The following is a 15157-nucleotide window of genomic DNA, read 5'->3' as shown; positions in this document are numbered from 1 at the left end:
GTCTCTGAAATTTGACACCCGTTTCTTCCAATCTGAGTGGAAAGTTTGAAGCTTAAAAAAAGATTTATTTTATATTTATGGGTATGTGTTTGTTTGTGTGTCTATGTATCTGTGTGTGCTTATGTAAGCCAGAAGAGCTTGAGCTTGTGAGCTGCTTGAACTGGTGCTGAGGAAATGAACTTGGGTCCTGTCTTAGTTACTTTTCTACTGATGTAACAAAGCACATGTGCCCAAGGCAACTCATAGAAGAAAGCATTTAAGTGGGGGCTTCCTCACACTTCCAGAGGGTTAGGGGCCATGATGGCAGAGCAAAGGAACAGCTTGGAGCTCACATCCTGACCTACAAGCAGGAGATAGACAAGTCACTAGGGAAACCTCAAAGCCCACCCCCAGTGATACACCTCCTCCAACAAGGCAACATCATTTAATCCTTCCCTGACAGTTTTACCAACTGGGGACCACATATTCAAACATGAACCTGTGGAGGCCATTCTTATTCAAACACCTACATGTACTGTAGAACAGTAAGGCCACTTCTTAACCACTGAGCCACCTCTCCAGCCCCATAACTATTTTAAAAGTGACTTGGGGCTGAAGAGAGAGAATCTAGCAGATAAAACACAGAGAGCTCACTCAGACGATCGGAGATGGAGCCCCAACACCAACATTGATGGCTCACATTCTCCTGTGACTCCAGCTCCAAGAGATCTGTTGCCCTCTTCTGGCTTCTTGCACACAAGTGCGCATGCGAGCGCGCGCGCATGCGTGTGTGTGTGTGTGTGTGTGTGTGTGTGTGTGTGTGTGCTTATCCTCATCTGAAGACCTGAGTACAACAGAGGCTGGGGGTGGGGGTGGGGCTTCATGCTCTTGAGAGCTGGGACATCAGTATTTTTTGATTTTCAAATCTGAAATATCATTTTGAAACTCAGGTCTGTCAGTTTTCAGCTAGAATTATCCCAGAGGCTCTTCCGAGAAATGCAGTAGCTGAATCCCTGCAGCTGCTCACATGCCGACATCTAACCCACTGTGTGACTGTGTTTGAAGGTAGGACATTTCATAAGTCTTCAGGGTTAAATTGGTTCTAAGAGTGCACTGAAATCTGATTGAATATAGGACTATAGGCAGAGGAGAGGCAAGAAAGGCAGAGAGAGAGAGAGAGAGAGAGAATAAATATTAGCGAGTTCTTTTTCTTTCTCTGAAGGAATCATAACCATCTATCCATAAAACAGGACCAACGATCTTGATATCCTGATCTGGGATATTCAGCTTCTAGAACTTAGAGAAAATAGATTTTTTTGTTGTTGTTCAAGCCCCCAGTCTATGATGTGTTTCGATGGCAGGTGTATGATGGTGAATACCTGTCTTTATTACAAAAGTAATTTAAGGAGCTGAGTGTCGCTCAGTGGTTAGAGCACTTGCTTTGTATGCACAAGACCTTGGATTTGGTTCCAGAGCCACAAGTCCCCAGGGAAGAGTCTAAAACAAATATAATATGGTGTTTTCTTCCCAGATACCTTTACAATGTTTCAATCAGCAGCTTTTATTCTTATTTAAAAAGCATTTATGCAGATATAATGATAAGAATATTTTCTTTTTCTAAAAGAAAAACAAAAACATACTGGGGAAATAATTTTCTACATAGACTTTTTTACCTAAAAAAGTCTATGCTTTTTTACCTAAAAAAAAAAAAAAAAAAAAATGATAAGATGGTTCAGTGGGTGTGGTGGTTTGAATGAGAATGACCCCCATAGGCTCATAGGTTTGAAGGCTTGGTCCTCAATTAGTGGAGATATCTGGAAAGGATTAGCAAGTATGGCCTTGTTGGAGGAAGAGTGCCACTGGGGGAATTGTGCAGTTTCAAAAGCCCATGCCAGGTCCAGTCTTTCCTTCAGCTTGCTGCCTGCAGATCAGGATGTAAAACTCTCACTGACTGTGTTAGCACCATGCCTGCCACGGTGGTTATGAACTAACCCTCTGAAGCTATAAGCAAGCCCTCAGTCAATGCTTTCTCTTTTAAGAGCTGCCCTGGTTATGGTGTCTCTTCACAGCAATAGGACAGTGACTAAGGCAGTGGATGAAAGTGTTTGTCACATAAGCCTGACAACACGAGCTTGATCCCTGGAACCCATATTAAGTGGATGGAGAGAGCTGACTTCACAAAAGTCATCCTGTGACCTCACACAGTACCGTGTGCCTCCCAACTCAAAACAAAACCCCCAAACCTCTTTTTATTGTGATAGTATTTTTAAAATCACATTTGTTTGTTTGTGTGTGTGTGTGAGTGTGTGTGTGTGTGTGCTTATATTCATACACATGCACATGTGCACAGTGCCATGTAGAGGTCAGAAGACAGCTTGTGGGGACTGGTTCTCTCCTTCCACAGTGTGGAACTCTGGGATTGAGCTCCAGTCACCAGCTTTGGTGGCAGATTTTATGATGTCCCCTTAGCTTCTTCTAATTTTTAACTTGTAGAAACACTTCTTCAAGGCCCCTCCTTGTATATATATTCATCTTTGAACTCCTGGCAAAGTGTGGATCATAAATTCCTCGTGAAAAATCACTGGGTCAAAGGTCCTGTGGAAGGATTTTGTTTTCCTTTTAATTAACAATGTTCTGTGGATGAATATGCCCTAACTTATCTATTCATTGCTGACATTTTAAACTCTGAGTCAAATCTGTTTTCCAAGCAGAGAACTTGAGGGAAGGAGCTAGCCTGGGGAACTCTGCATATGTCATTCTGAGCCCAGGCTAGGTCTTCTCACCCTCTTCACTGAACTGTAGACGAACTTAGTCTCTGCTCAGTCCACATGCACCAGGCTTCCTCAGATTCACAGATCAGCCCACTTCTGCCTCCAGAATGCCGGGACTGAAGCTGTGTGCCACCATTCCCGACAACAGCACTGTTTTTTGTGCAGATGAAGACAGTGACAATGTCTCAGAGAAGGGTCCGTCTGCACATTCCCTGCATACTCTCAGAACTCAGACTTCATATTGAGAGGGTCTGGTGGAACAGAATGCACTCATGTTGGGGCAGAGGGCAGCTGCGGTGTCAAGGTGAGGGACAGCGAGGTTAGTGGTGACTTCTAAGACAGGAAATGCTGTATCCATCAAGCCACAAGTCAGACAGGAAGTTAGCAGCAAGCAGACAAGCCAGTGACAACCTGGACAGCAAGGATGGAGCCAGGGGCCAAGCAAGTTCAAGAACCTGGGCGTTGGTGGTAGGAGTGGAATCTGAAGGAACGCATTAGGAGCCTGCAGGAGCAGAAGGGCAAGCTTGATCAGTGGCAGCTTCCTGCCCCACCCAAGCAGTGAGAACCGACTCAGTCCAGTGGAGGCCCCTGGACAATGAATGTACTTGGGACCGGGGACACAACTCTGAAGGCACCCAGTTTACAGACTCCAAAACCCAGTGCGAGCTGGGACAGTCAAGCCAACAAGGGATTGTTGTAGCAAAGAAGAACTGAGTGCAACAGGCACACCTTTGGGAGGTTCACAGTCCGGTGCAGCAGTTGCACACTGGCAGCTCACACTTGCACGTGATGGTGCACAGAAGCGGCTGGGCTGGGAGATGGCTGCGCAGGTAAAGGAAAAGCTTAGTCTTGTCTTGTCTTGCAAGCTTAGTGACCTCAGTTTAGTCCCTGCAACCCATGCAAAGGTGTCCAGAACTGACTCCACAAAGTTGTCCCCGACCACCACGTGCACACCACCATCGTATTGTGCTTCCCCACAATAACAATAAAGATAACATTAAAAAATACAACTGGCCAGGCAGTGGTGGCGCATGCCTTTAATCCCAGCACTTGGGAGGCAGAGGCAGGCGGATTTCTGAGTTCGAGGCCAGCCTGGTCTACCGAGTGAGTTCCAGGACAGCCAAGGCTATACAGAGAAACCCTGTCTCACCGCCCCCCCCCCCAAAAAAAGAAAATTTTTAAAATTGATACCATGTGTGTGGATGGTGTGTATGTGCATAAATGTGTGTTTGCAGAGGTCAGAGGGCAAATTCATGGAACTTTTCCCCATTCTCTGGCCACTTTGCTGGCCCTCCATTCTGGGCTAAGGACTGGGAAGCTCAGAGAGGGTTAGCAGCTCGCTCAGGCAGAGCCAGCAGTAGTAGGTCCAGGTTGCAATCTCCCTCTCACTGTCTGAAGCCTACTCTTCTGAATGCTGCTCCATAAAAATGGAACTTTTTTGGAACTCCCAAGCCAGCACTTGGGAGGCAGAGGCAGGTGGATTTCTGAGTTCGAGGCCAGCCTGGTCTACAGAGTAAGTTCCAGGACAGCCAGGGCTACACAGAGAAACCCTATCTATAAAAACAAAACAAACAAACAAACAAAACCAAAAAAAAAAAAAAACAAACAAACAAAACCCCAGAAACTATTTCTGTGTCCCAAGCCATCCACAGGCCTTAGGGAAGCAGGCAGCAAGGTTTGCTGGGTGGGTGACTCACTTGAAGCCACTTTAATTCTTATGCTCCTGTCTGTGCACGTTTGTGACATTTTGACTTCACTACATAAGCCCATGGGAGAAGTCTATTTCCTTCCTTCCAAACTGAACTTGAAATAGGACAGTTTTATGTTTCTGATCTCGCTTCATTCCCAAACTATGAACTCCTGAGACAGGGATTTTTATCCAGCAACACCTTAGCCTAATAAAGCTAATTGAATACTAATAATATAAAGCATTCAAAAACTGGAAGCCTGAACAAGCGAGGGGCAACCCGCCTGCATCAGTCACTCTTCTCCTTGGTGTGACCAAATTCCTGACAATGGCAACTGAAAGGGAAACGAGGGCTTATACTGGCTTCCGGTTCCAAGATGCATAGCCTATCCTGGCATGACAGGCATGGCCCCAAGAGATCAAGGCAGCTGGTCCCACTGCATTCACGGAAGCAAGCACAGAAGTTGGGCTCAGGGGCTTTGCTCACTTTCTTTCTGTTCTTTAGGTTAAGACCCCAGCTGGACGAGTGGTACTGCCCACATTTGAGGTGTGTCCTCTCTCTCCTGCTAAAGCTTCCTAGAAACTCCCTCATGGGAGCACGTGGAGGTGTGTTTCTATGGTGATGATATAATTTTTTAATTTTTATTTTATGTACATTTGTATTGCAGGTATGTCTGTATGAGGGTGTCAGATCCCTGGAATAAGAGTTCCAGACAGTTGTGAGCTGCCATGGGGGTGCTGGGAACTGAACCCAGGTCCTCTGGAAGAGCAGTCAGTCTTGAGCACTGAGCCAGCTCTCCAGCCCTCCATGGTGATTCTGAATTCCATCAAGTTGCCAGTGACCATGAACCCATGTTGGTTGCGCTGTATTAGATGGTGTGAAGAGGTGACGAGGTCATCTGGGCTGGGCTGGACGCGGCTGGTTAATTCTTTTCTGCATTAGTGCAGCGCTTGCCTCGTTTGATGTTCTCACAGGGGCTGGGGATGTAGCTCCATGGGTAGAGTGCTTGTCTAGCATGCAGGACGATCTAGGCTCAGTCCCTAGCACCACCTAAATTAGGCATGGTGGCACACATTTGTAGTCCCAGGACTTATATGTAATATAATTACATCAAGGCAGAATCAGAAGTTCAAGGACAGCCTGAGACCCTGTCTCAAAAAAAAAAAAAAAAAAAAAAAAAAAAAGAATATTTTTCTGAATAACTAAATGAATGAGATATTTTTATTGCTCTAATCCTCATTTTAACTTGTTTTCCACATTTAGTTATTTCATGAGGATGTGGGTATATGTGCCACAGCCCTCATGTGGCCAAAGAACAACTTGCAGGAGCGCACCATGTAGAACAACTCTGTTTCCACCAAGAAGGTTCTGGGAATTGATCTCAGAACATCAAGTTGGCAGCAAGCCCTCTTCTCTGCTAAGCCATGTTACGGCCCTTGCTCTAGTTTTAATAATGAAGCCCTATCCATTCTGCATAGTTCTAGTGCCTGGAGAGAGACTACTACATTCTGGGGATCCTCCAAATCCAGGGAATGTCATTATGTCTACCCAGTGCTCATGTCTCCTGAGAATAGACATTTCAGTTCCAAGAAACTGCACCATATAAACACAGTCGTAAACACAGCCACAAAGGAACGGAAGCAAACCGAACCACTCTGAGGGAGGCCTGAGTCCTCATAACGGTCAAAAGCATTTCTAAACAAACACAAAGTGAGTGGCACCTGCTCCAGAGCCTGCCAAAAGAATAGAAAGCAAATCCAAGAAAGTCAGACTGGCGCCCATAGTACCTGCTAGGACCAAGCAGGAAGCTTGCTGAGGGAGGGGAGAGGCAAGATTAGCAGGTAGGGGGGCAACCTGCCTGCATGCCCCATGGGAAACACTCAGGTAGGTTATGTAATCGCCATGAGAGATGGAAAACACTTGGCTTTTACTGAGTGATCATGAGCACAGAACACATTAGCCAATCACTTCCTTCAGCAGCACGGGGGTGGGGGTGGGGGTGGGGGGTAGTTACTAAGGTAAAGCTGTCAGTACAGTCCCTGAAGTGAGGGCAGGGTGTTCAGAGGTTAGAGGCCAAGTGTCTGTCCGTCCCTTCTGTTAAAGCAGAAGTGGTCAGCAGTCACCTAGAAAAAAGGTTCAAGCTTTCTGAGTCATCTCAGACTTACTGAAAAAAAAAAATCTGTATTTTATGTTGATTTTTGACGTCTGCATTAAAAATATTAGTTTTTTTTTTTTTTTTTTTTTTTAAGATGCACTTTGAATTCACACTCGGGATGGATCATCAAAAAAAAAAAAAAAAAAAATGCAAGTGCAAAATAATCCAGGACCTCCTGGTGACTTATATCCAAATTACTTTCACTTGATCCCTGTTCTCCTGAGACCCACAGGCAAAGTTTGGACCCCAGATCTCTGGGTCTGTGAGTCAGTGTTCCCCTGATCTGTCTTCAACCTTTGAATCTGGGTCAGTCCTCAAAGGCTTTGAGTTAACTCCATCCCTTGTCTTTGGTGCCATAACTTGGCATGTCTTGTCGCCCTAGGAACGTAACCAAAAGGGGCCAGCCACCTGCATTTGGGGCTCAGAACAAATACCAGTAGTCACAGCATGCCACAGAGCTCTGGAGGTGCTGAGAGACCTGCCCATAGGCTTGTCTACTTTCTATTAGCAGAATAATGTTGGCCCAGGCAGAAGAGGATTCGGGGATGTGAAGGCTAAGGTGTCTTGAATGTGAATCTAAGACCGTCCTGATGGCTTCCAGATTCTGAATCCTAATCCTGAATCTTCCTTCTCCAGCATCGAGCCCTGGCACCACCATCCTGATCTCTGAACTCTGGTGTTGACCACAGGAAAACGCCTTTGCTTGTTCTTGGCAACCGTCCACCACACAAGGACAAAAATAGGTCAGTGCACCTCTCCTGAGTTCTCTGCTTTCACTGATGAGAAACAAACGCCCGTTTGGTTTACTTTTCCTTCCAACATCCAGGAAACCTCTTGACAGAGAGATTGGGTTGGGGGTTAGTGAAGCTAAGAGTTTAAGTTTTGAAACCTAAACTATCTGACAGGCCCCATGAAGTACTAAAAGTCAAGAGCTCTGTGGGCCAGTCAAAACTCTTGCACTTTGTACCTTAGTCACTAAACATAGCTCGGCGTTTATTTATTCTGGTATCTTAGATGCAAACAGAGGGACAACAGCGAGGTAGGTTTGTGCTCCCCACAAGAGAGCAAGAGAGAACTCTCTAATGGAGCCTCCCATCCAGGGAAGAGAGCCCTTGGAAGTGGGGAACACTTCCCTTCTGATGATACTGGCGAGCTCTCAGCTGTCCTGTTGGTGTGAGGGTGGAGTGGGGTGACCTTTCTGATCTCTTCAAGCCTTTGACTCTGTGGCTCGGTCATCTTTATCTCCATGAGCACCTAAGTCTGGGCTGGCTGGTTATGGTGAAGTGCACAGACTCGGTAAAAGCAGATTCAAGATCACAGCTAATTGTGTTGTGAGGGATACTTATGCGGTGGTCCTGTGGGCATAAGTAAATCCTAGAAATATTTCTGGATGTTTCCATCATGGAGAATCCAGGAAATCCGGCCTTCTCATTTGCAAACGCTGAAGCTTATGTTGGATCACGTGCATGTTCCTAAATCTCCTCCCTCAGAGCTGTCCTGGGTGGATTGTTCCAATGAGCTGGACATTTTGGAGTTGTTTATTCTCCATCCACAAGTAAAGGTCATTTAGAATCTTAAACTGGAGGCATCTGAGACTGAGATTCTGCTGCCATATCTGCTCTCTCCACACCCCTCCATTCCATCCACACTCCTGTCTGCCCTACACACACACACACACACACACACACACACACACACACACACCTCCATTCCATCAGTGACAGCACTAGCCCTTGGGCCAAACCTTGGCGTCACATGTGACTTTTCCCTTCACAACTTACAGCCAAACTGCCAGAAAAACCTGTTGGCTCTTCCTTCAGTTTACATCCAGAATCTGTTTCCACCCCCATGTTTTTCCAGGCTAGCCATCACCAAGACCCTCACCACAGTCTTCCAAGCCACTTCTCAGCTTCCTTCGTCCAGAGCAGGCAGTGGAGATGTTCTGGGTGATGACAGCGTTTCCATGCAGCTAGACATTTGCCAAAACTCACAGAGTACACTTAGACTGGCAAGAATCATATTTAAGTTGTATTGTGACAAAGCTAATTAAAATCAGTATTTGTTTACGACTATGAAAAAACGCTTCCCCATTTCATTCAGAGTAAAATCTAAAGATCTTGTGGTGGCATTTGAGGTCCTATGTGATTAATCACACACACACAGACACACTCACAGACAGATGGACAAACACACAAACTCATACATACTCACACATACACGCATGCACACCCAAACACACACACATACACACAGATACACTCACAGACACACACATACATGCATACACACAGAGACTCACACACAGACACACACATATATGCATACACACAGAGACTCACACACAGACACACACATACATGCATACACACAGAGACTCACACACAGACACACACATACATGCATACACACGGAGACTCACACACAGACACACAAACACACCCTCCAACCCTTAACCCTCAACCCTCTTACCACTTACTTAGTCTTTTCCTTTTTCCTTTATCTGCTCTAGCAGCACTGACTGCCCCACTATGACCCTACAGACATGAGTGCTCCCTTCAGGGTCTTAGTGCTCCCTTCAGGGTCTTAGTGCTCCCTTCAGGGTCTTGGTGTTCCCTACAGGGTCTTGTCTATGTTGCTCCTTCTGTCATCTCAACAGACCCTCAATTATCAGCTTTGTAGTAAGGCTTTTCTGGACCCTCCCGTTTATCCAGCCTGCCTTCTGGTAGAAGTATTAAGCAGCTATATCCAGCCTGCCTTCTGGTAGAAGTATTAAGCAGCTATATTTAGTGCAATCACCAACACAGTTGGGTTCAAGCCCACTGTGTTGCTTTTTATTTTCAATATATCCCATCTTTTCTCCATTTCTTTTGACCTCTTCTGCTTTCTTTTATGTGAAGCAAAACAAGAGGTTTTTAAACTCTATGTTTTGCCTTTTATTGGCTGGTTAGCTTTTCAAAGCCATGGTTATTTGTTTCTGTAGTTTCTCTACAAATTATAATGTTCTCTGGAAGTTACCAATGATATTTCTTAAAATAGAATTATAGCATTCCACATATAAGGAAAGAAACATCAATCTACCCATCCTTCCTACCTGCCCGGTCTTGGTGCTATTATTACGGTGCCTTAGTGTATCCCTACATGTGTTATGAACCTTGCACATTGTTGCTAATTTTTGGTTAAGTCAAATTTGTCCTTTCTGTGGAGAAAATTTGAAAGTACATAAGTGTGTGTGCACATAAGTGTGTCTTCTCACTCTCTGTAACCCCAGCAATAAGAGAATTGTCTGCATTACTCTCAGCATATTCACACATTTGCTCAATCCTCTTGTCAGGAGCCAGTACCTTGTCCACCCTGGAGCTGTCCCTGGCCCTACTGCACCGATGACAACCACCAGTAACACCAGGACTGAATCTTTACCTCACTGATCCCGCAGACCCTGCTGGAGCCAGCGATGAAGACCTAAGGGAGTTCCATGTCCTAGGCATAGTAGCAGAAGACATGGGAAGGTGGGCCCAGAGCTAGCAATCTGCTTAGCAGGTGTGACAGGAAGCAGGTGAGTGTGTCTACTGAGGATGCCCGAGGATGTGCCCTGGATATCGGGCAGCATGCTGAATTCAAATGATCGGAGGCCTGCCAAGCTAAAAATCAAAGAATCGTTAACTCAGTGATTAAGTTATCTGGAGGGTCCAGCTATTTCCAAATACCTGGCCAAATCTCTGATTATATCTGTACATGAAACAGGCTGCATGAGACCCAGTCCCACTGTGCCGTCCATTGTCAAGTGTGTCACACCCGGGAGGATTGCCATCAAGCAGACATTTTCCAAACGAGAATTACAGGTGCTTCCCCTCCAGTAAACTAAAGTGCTCAGAGCTTTGGTGCAGGAAGCACGTGTGTACTATGCAGTGCACGGATAATGCTGGCCCCCAGTCAACCATCCTCAGGAAGCCAGGCTCCAGGCAAGCCCTGTGTCCCAAAATGACTCTGTCAGGATGAGAAAGCCCAGGCGAGATGGAGCCTTCTCCAGTTTCTGAGCAGGTACTGTGGAGTTCTAAGAAACCCATTGGAAATTGGGTAAATTAACACCTAAACATGTTAACAGAGAAGCCTAAACTGGGCCTGCCAACCCCAGAGACATTTCTGTATGTGAGAGAAATGGAATTCACCTAGGAAGAAAATCAGTAAAGCCATCAGTATGCCAAATCCACATGACAGAACCCTGCATGCATTGAAGGTGACATCCGCTGGGGGCCACCTTGCAGTGTACACACCATCCTGTGTACACCATCTCTGTGAAAAATGGCAACAGTCAGTCACGCTCTTCCTTAGCCATCTCTGCACTTACAAATGAGTGGGTGCTTTCCTTCCCAGTCAATAAAGCTGCTCTGTCCATGCTGAATGCCCCAAACTGTATTCGCGTCTCTTCTCTCCTTCTACATACATACATACAAACACACATACATGTATACATACATACATGCATGCATGCATAATGCATACATGCACACATACATACATGCATACATAAATGCATGCATACACACATACACACAGACATGCATGCATACATAATGCATACATGCATGCATACATACAAACACACATATATGCACACATACATACATATACACACACATCTGTCTCCCCAGTTTGTCACCCTCAATCCTTTTCAAGTTCTTTTTCTAGAACCACGAAGAGTGGAATCAGCAGTACCCTCTCCACTGCCCCGTGCCCTTGCTTAGCTGTCTCCTCCTAGTAGCAAGAGCTGAGCCCTTCAGCAGTTGGTCCAAAAATATTAAATTAGACCCCCTCCCAATTTTACAAGGGTAAAACACCACATTAAATATGTGGGGGCTGGAGTAACAGTGCAGCAGATGAGAGCACTGGCTGCCCTAGCAGAAGACAGAGTTCAATCCCCAAAGCCCACATGATGGCTCACGATTATCTGTAACTCTAGTTCCAGAGGATCTGCCCTCTAAGAGAACCAGGCACGCATATGGTGCACACACATACATGCAGGAAAAACAACACACACAAAATAAAAATGAACACATCTCTAAGTATATGGAAATGACTACAGAAGCTGCTACAACATTCTCTACGATGAGGAAAGGAAGTGGAGCTTTGGGTGATCCAGCCCTGACAGCTTCCCCCAAAACCAGGTTGAGGTGCTCTCAGAAAGTCTCTGCTGCCTTTGTGTTTTCCACAGTCTGAAGATGCAATGGTTGTTAAGAGGACAAATGACTGAAAGGGATGGACATATGCTCCATGCCAGGCTCACACAGGCAAGGTGGCACAGGCTTGTGATCCAGCACTCAGGAGGCTGAGGCAGGATAGTTACTGCAGCGAGAGGCCAGCCTAGAATACATAGTGATTTCAAGGATGACATAAGAGGCATAGCCTGCCTCAAAAAGAAACATAAAAGAAAAGAAAAGGGGACTGGGGAGATGGCTTAGTCAGTCAAGTGCTGAGTTCAATCTTGGTACCCCACGTTTAGAAGCTGGGCACGGTGGGCATGCTTGTAGCTTCAGCATTAGAGATAGGCAGAAGGACCCATCCCTGAGGCTTGCTTGCCACTCACCCCAGCTTACTTGGCAAGCTCCGGGTCAATGACAGACACCCCTTCTCCCCAAAAAATTTGTATGGGAGGATTTAAGAGTATCTGCAAAATGACACCATGATTGTCCTCTGACGACTAACACACACACACACACACACACACACACACACACACACACTTGTATATAAAGCTTAACTTATGTGTGTGAGCACATACAAATGGAATTGTGGGTATTCTTTTGTCTTCTTTGTCATTTTTCTTGTTTTTAGACTTTTCTGTGATACATGTGTATTGTTTTCTGGTAGGGCATTAAAGACTCATACAGCTGGCTTCCATTCTCCTCAGTTAACTGTGAGGTAGCAGGTGCATCCAGGCTCACTTGAGGTGCATGAGGTGGAGGCAGAGGTGATGCCACTGGAGAGAACCATCTCCTGGCAGTGACCACCTGTTAATCTTGTTCAGGTCTGTGTCCTAAGTGAGACATTCAGCTCCAGGATTGCTGTGGATTCCCAGTGGCTAGTGTGTGGTTTATGTTCAGTAATTCTCTGTGGAATGAGCAAGCCAGGGCCTCTCTGGAACTCACTGAATGTGGATGGAATCAGGCAGAGCTAAGGGCTTATACTTCCAGTAAGATGGTGAATGCACTCTGGAGGCAGAGGCAGGCGAATCTCCAGCCAGGCCAGCCTGATTGGTTTATAGGACAGCCAGGACCACGGTTCTTGCAAGTGCTGGGATGTCAACACAGGACACCATGTTTGTTCCCTTGTCCCCGGCATTCTGCTATCCAGCACACACAGAGACAGGGTGAAAGTAATGACGGAGAAAGAGGCAAGCGCTACCACAGAAGAAGGTAAGGGGAGCGGGCCCTCCCCCCAGATAGAGGGAGCATCAGAAGTGACATTGAGCTTCTGACATCTCAACCCACCCACGCAGGGACCCAGAGGAAAAGCTCAGGGCCGTGAAGCTGAGATCTAACACATGAATACATACAGACTCACAGGGCCATCCCATTGTCAGGGAGGAATGGTGACTTTCCAAAGACATGCCTTTGTCCTGGTCCTTGGAAGCACAAGTATTATGTTGTATGGGCTTCCTATCTCCTCAGTTCTGGTCTTCACAAGGTTGAAGGTTCTATTCTCTCAAAGTGGCTGAGATGATGCTGAGTGTGTTCCTGTACACGGGTGGAAGAGTTAAGAGAGAACTTGAGGGATAGAGAACCATTTCTCTTTTGTTGTACCAAAGTGTTTTATGTAAAGTTCATGGCCCCAGGTGACTTGGAGGCCACAGCATCCAGTGTCGTATATCTTTACCCCTGTGTGTCCCAGACCTTCCTTTTCTTTCTCTTGGTGCATGGAAAGAGGTAGGAAGAGCAGCTGTGTGTTTTTAAGGAGCCATGCAGGGGCCCTGAAAGGCTCTCCTGCAAGACAAACAGGCAGGCTCCTCACACCGAGTTGTTCCTGAAAGCTTTTTGCAGCCATTCAGGAACTTTATGCCCCAGGCTCAATGAGGTCAAAGCTTCAGGCCCTTTGACCTCGTGAACCAGTGAGAGTGCTGTAGGGACTGAGTGGTCAGAGAGAAGCAGTGAGGCCCGGAGGCCAGCAGAGGTTGACTAGATGGCTAGGAAGACAGCTCAGTTGATACCTGCTTAAACAGCCTGACAGTGAGCAGCTGACAGGCAAAAGCAGCTTTGTATACCCACCCCGCAAGGCACCATGGGCTTTTACAATCACCGGTCTGTTTGATCCTAACCACATCCCTTTGAGAGGGGCTCGAGTCTCCTCGGTGTACAGATGAGCTCACTGACGCTCAACAAGATTAAAGGTTCTGCCTGAGTCTTGGGAAGAGCTGAAGCCCAATCTTCCTCCCAGATGGTCCTCTTTTGTTGGGCACGTTTACAATCTAATAAAACTTTTCTCATCCAAGAGCATTCACAGATGATCCTGAAAAGTGAGAATGGAAATGACAACTCTTGTGCTAGAAACTTTAGTCAGGAGACGGGAACTCGGATTTCCCCTTCTGGGATTATTCTAACATATAATCCCATATCAGGATTGTTAAAAACAAAACCACAAACAAACAAACAACAACAAACCAAAACAAAGAAAAACTCCACCACTCAGTACTGAGGATTAGGGTATAGGCTCTGAGTCTTAACCTGTGGAACCAGGTCGTCTCACTGTAGAATCAAAGACCCCATGGGATCCCAGGAACCAGCAACTTACTTCAGAAGGCATGGTCAAAACTGGCACAGGTTAGACCCCCAAGTCTTGATGGCGAAAGAACTCAAGCAGTGGGCTCTTGGTAAGGCCTCCAGCTTGCTCTGGTGAACCAGGGAAATTGCCTGACAAAGATGTCTCCCTGTGGGCTGCATCACATGCAAGACACACTCTCCTCATCATACACTCGCCTCACCACACACGTGCCCATGACACATTCACTTCTCTCTAAGTCTCTGTTCATGTAAGTGTGTGCATGCACAGACTCACATACACACACACACAGATATGCATAAACACACAGACACACACACATACACGTACAGATATACACACATACACACATGCATACACACACTCACAGAGACATACACAGACATACACATATACATACACATACAAATACACACACACACACACACAGAGAGAGAGAGAGAGAGAGAGAGAGAGAGAGAGAGAGAGAGAGAGAGAGAGACTCTCTAGAGCACCTCCATGATGTCTGGCCTGCCTTCCCAGCTCTTTGTCTTTGACTATAATGTCCCTGCATTACAGCAGCCACTGGGAGGTGGCACGTTTCATGCCTTGCGCCCCTGTGTGGTCATCTCCAGGGATCAGGCTGAACACCGTGCCGAGGGTGCTAATCACAGCACCTGGAAGGCTAAGCAGGCACATGCCAAGTTCAAGGCCGGCATAGGCTGCAGAGCAAACCCTGCCTCCAAAACAAACAGGACCAGGACACGGCTCCCCAGAGCCAATGTTCTACATCCATGACCAGAAAAACAGAACCT

At 46.3% G+C, this 15157-nt stretch overlaps 1 long non-coding RNA gene across 3 annotated transcripts; it reads left to right on the top strand.

Moving 5' to 3' along the window:
• Positions 1-780: 780 nt before the first annotated feature.
• LOC143443820 (uncharacterized) lies at positions 781-11001 on the top strand. Of its 3 annotated transcripts, XR_013113116.1 has the most exons (4): positions 781-1044; positions 4943-5043; positions 7230-7336; positions 9925-11001. It is a non-coding gene; the product is annotated as an uncharacterized LOC143443820 (long non-coding RNA). The 3 variants fall into 3 exon arrangements; XR_013113115.1 differs by lacking the exons at positions 781-1044; positions 4943-5043 and adding an exon at positions 6127-6322; XR_013113114.1 differs by lacking the exons at positions 781-1044; positions 4943-5043 and having other exon boundaries at positions 6954-7336.
• The last annotated feature ends 4156 nt before the right edge of the window (positions 11002-15157 follow it).

This window comes from Arvicanthis niloticus, chromosome 10 (assembly GCF_011762505.2).
Source record: "Arvicanthis niloticus isolate mArvNil1 chromosome 10, mArvNil1.pat.X, whole genome shotgun sequence".
Lineage (NCBI taxonomy): Eukaryota > Metazoa > Chordata > Mammalia > Rodentia > Muridae > Arvicanthis > Arvicanthis niloticus.
This window is presented reverse-complemented; position numbering and strand designations above follow the sequence as displayed.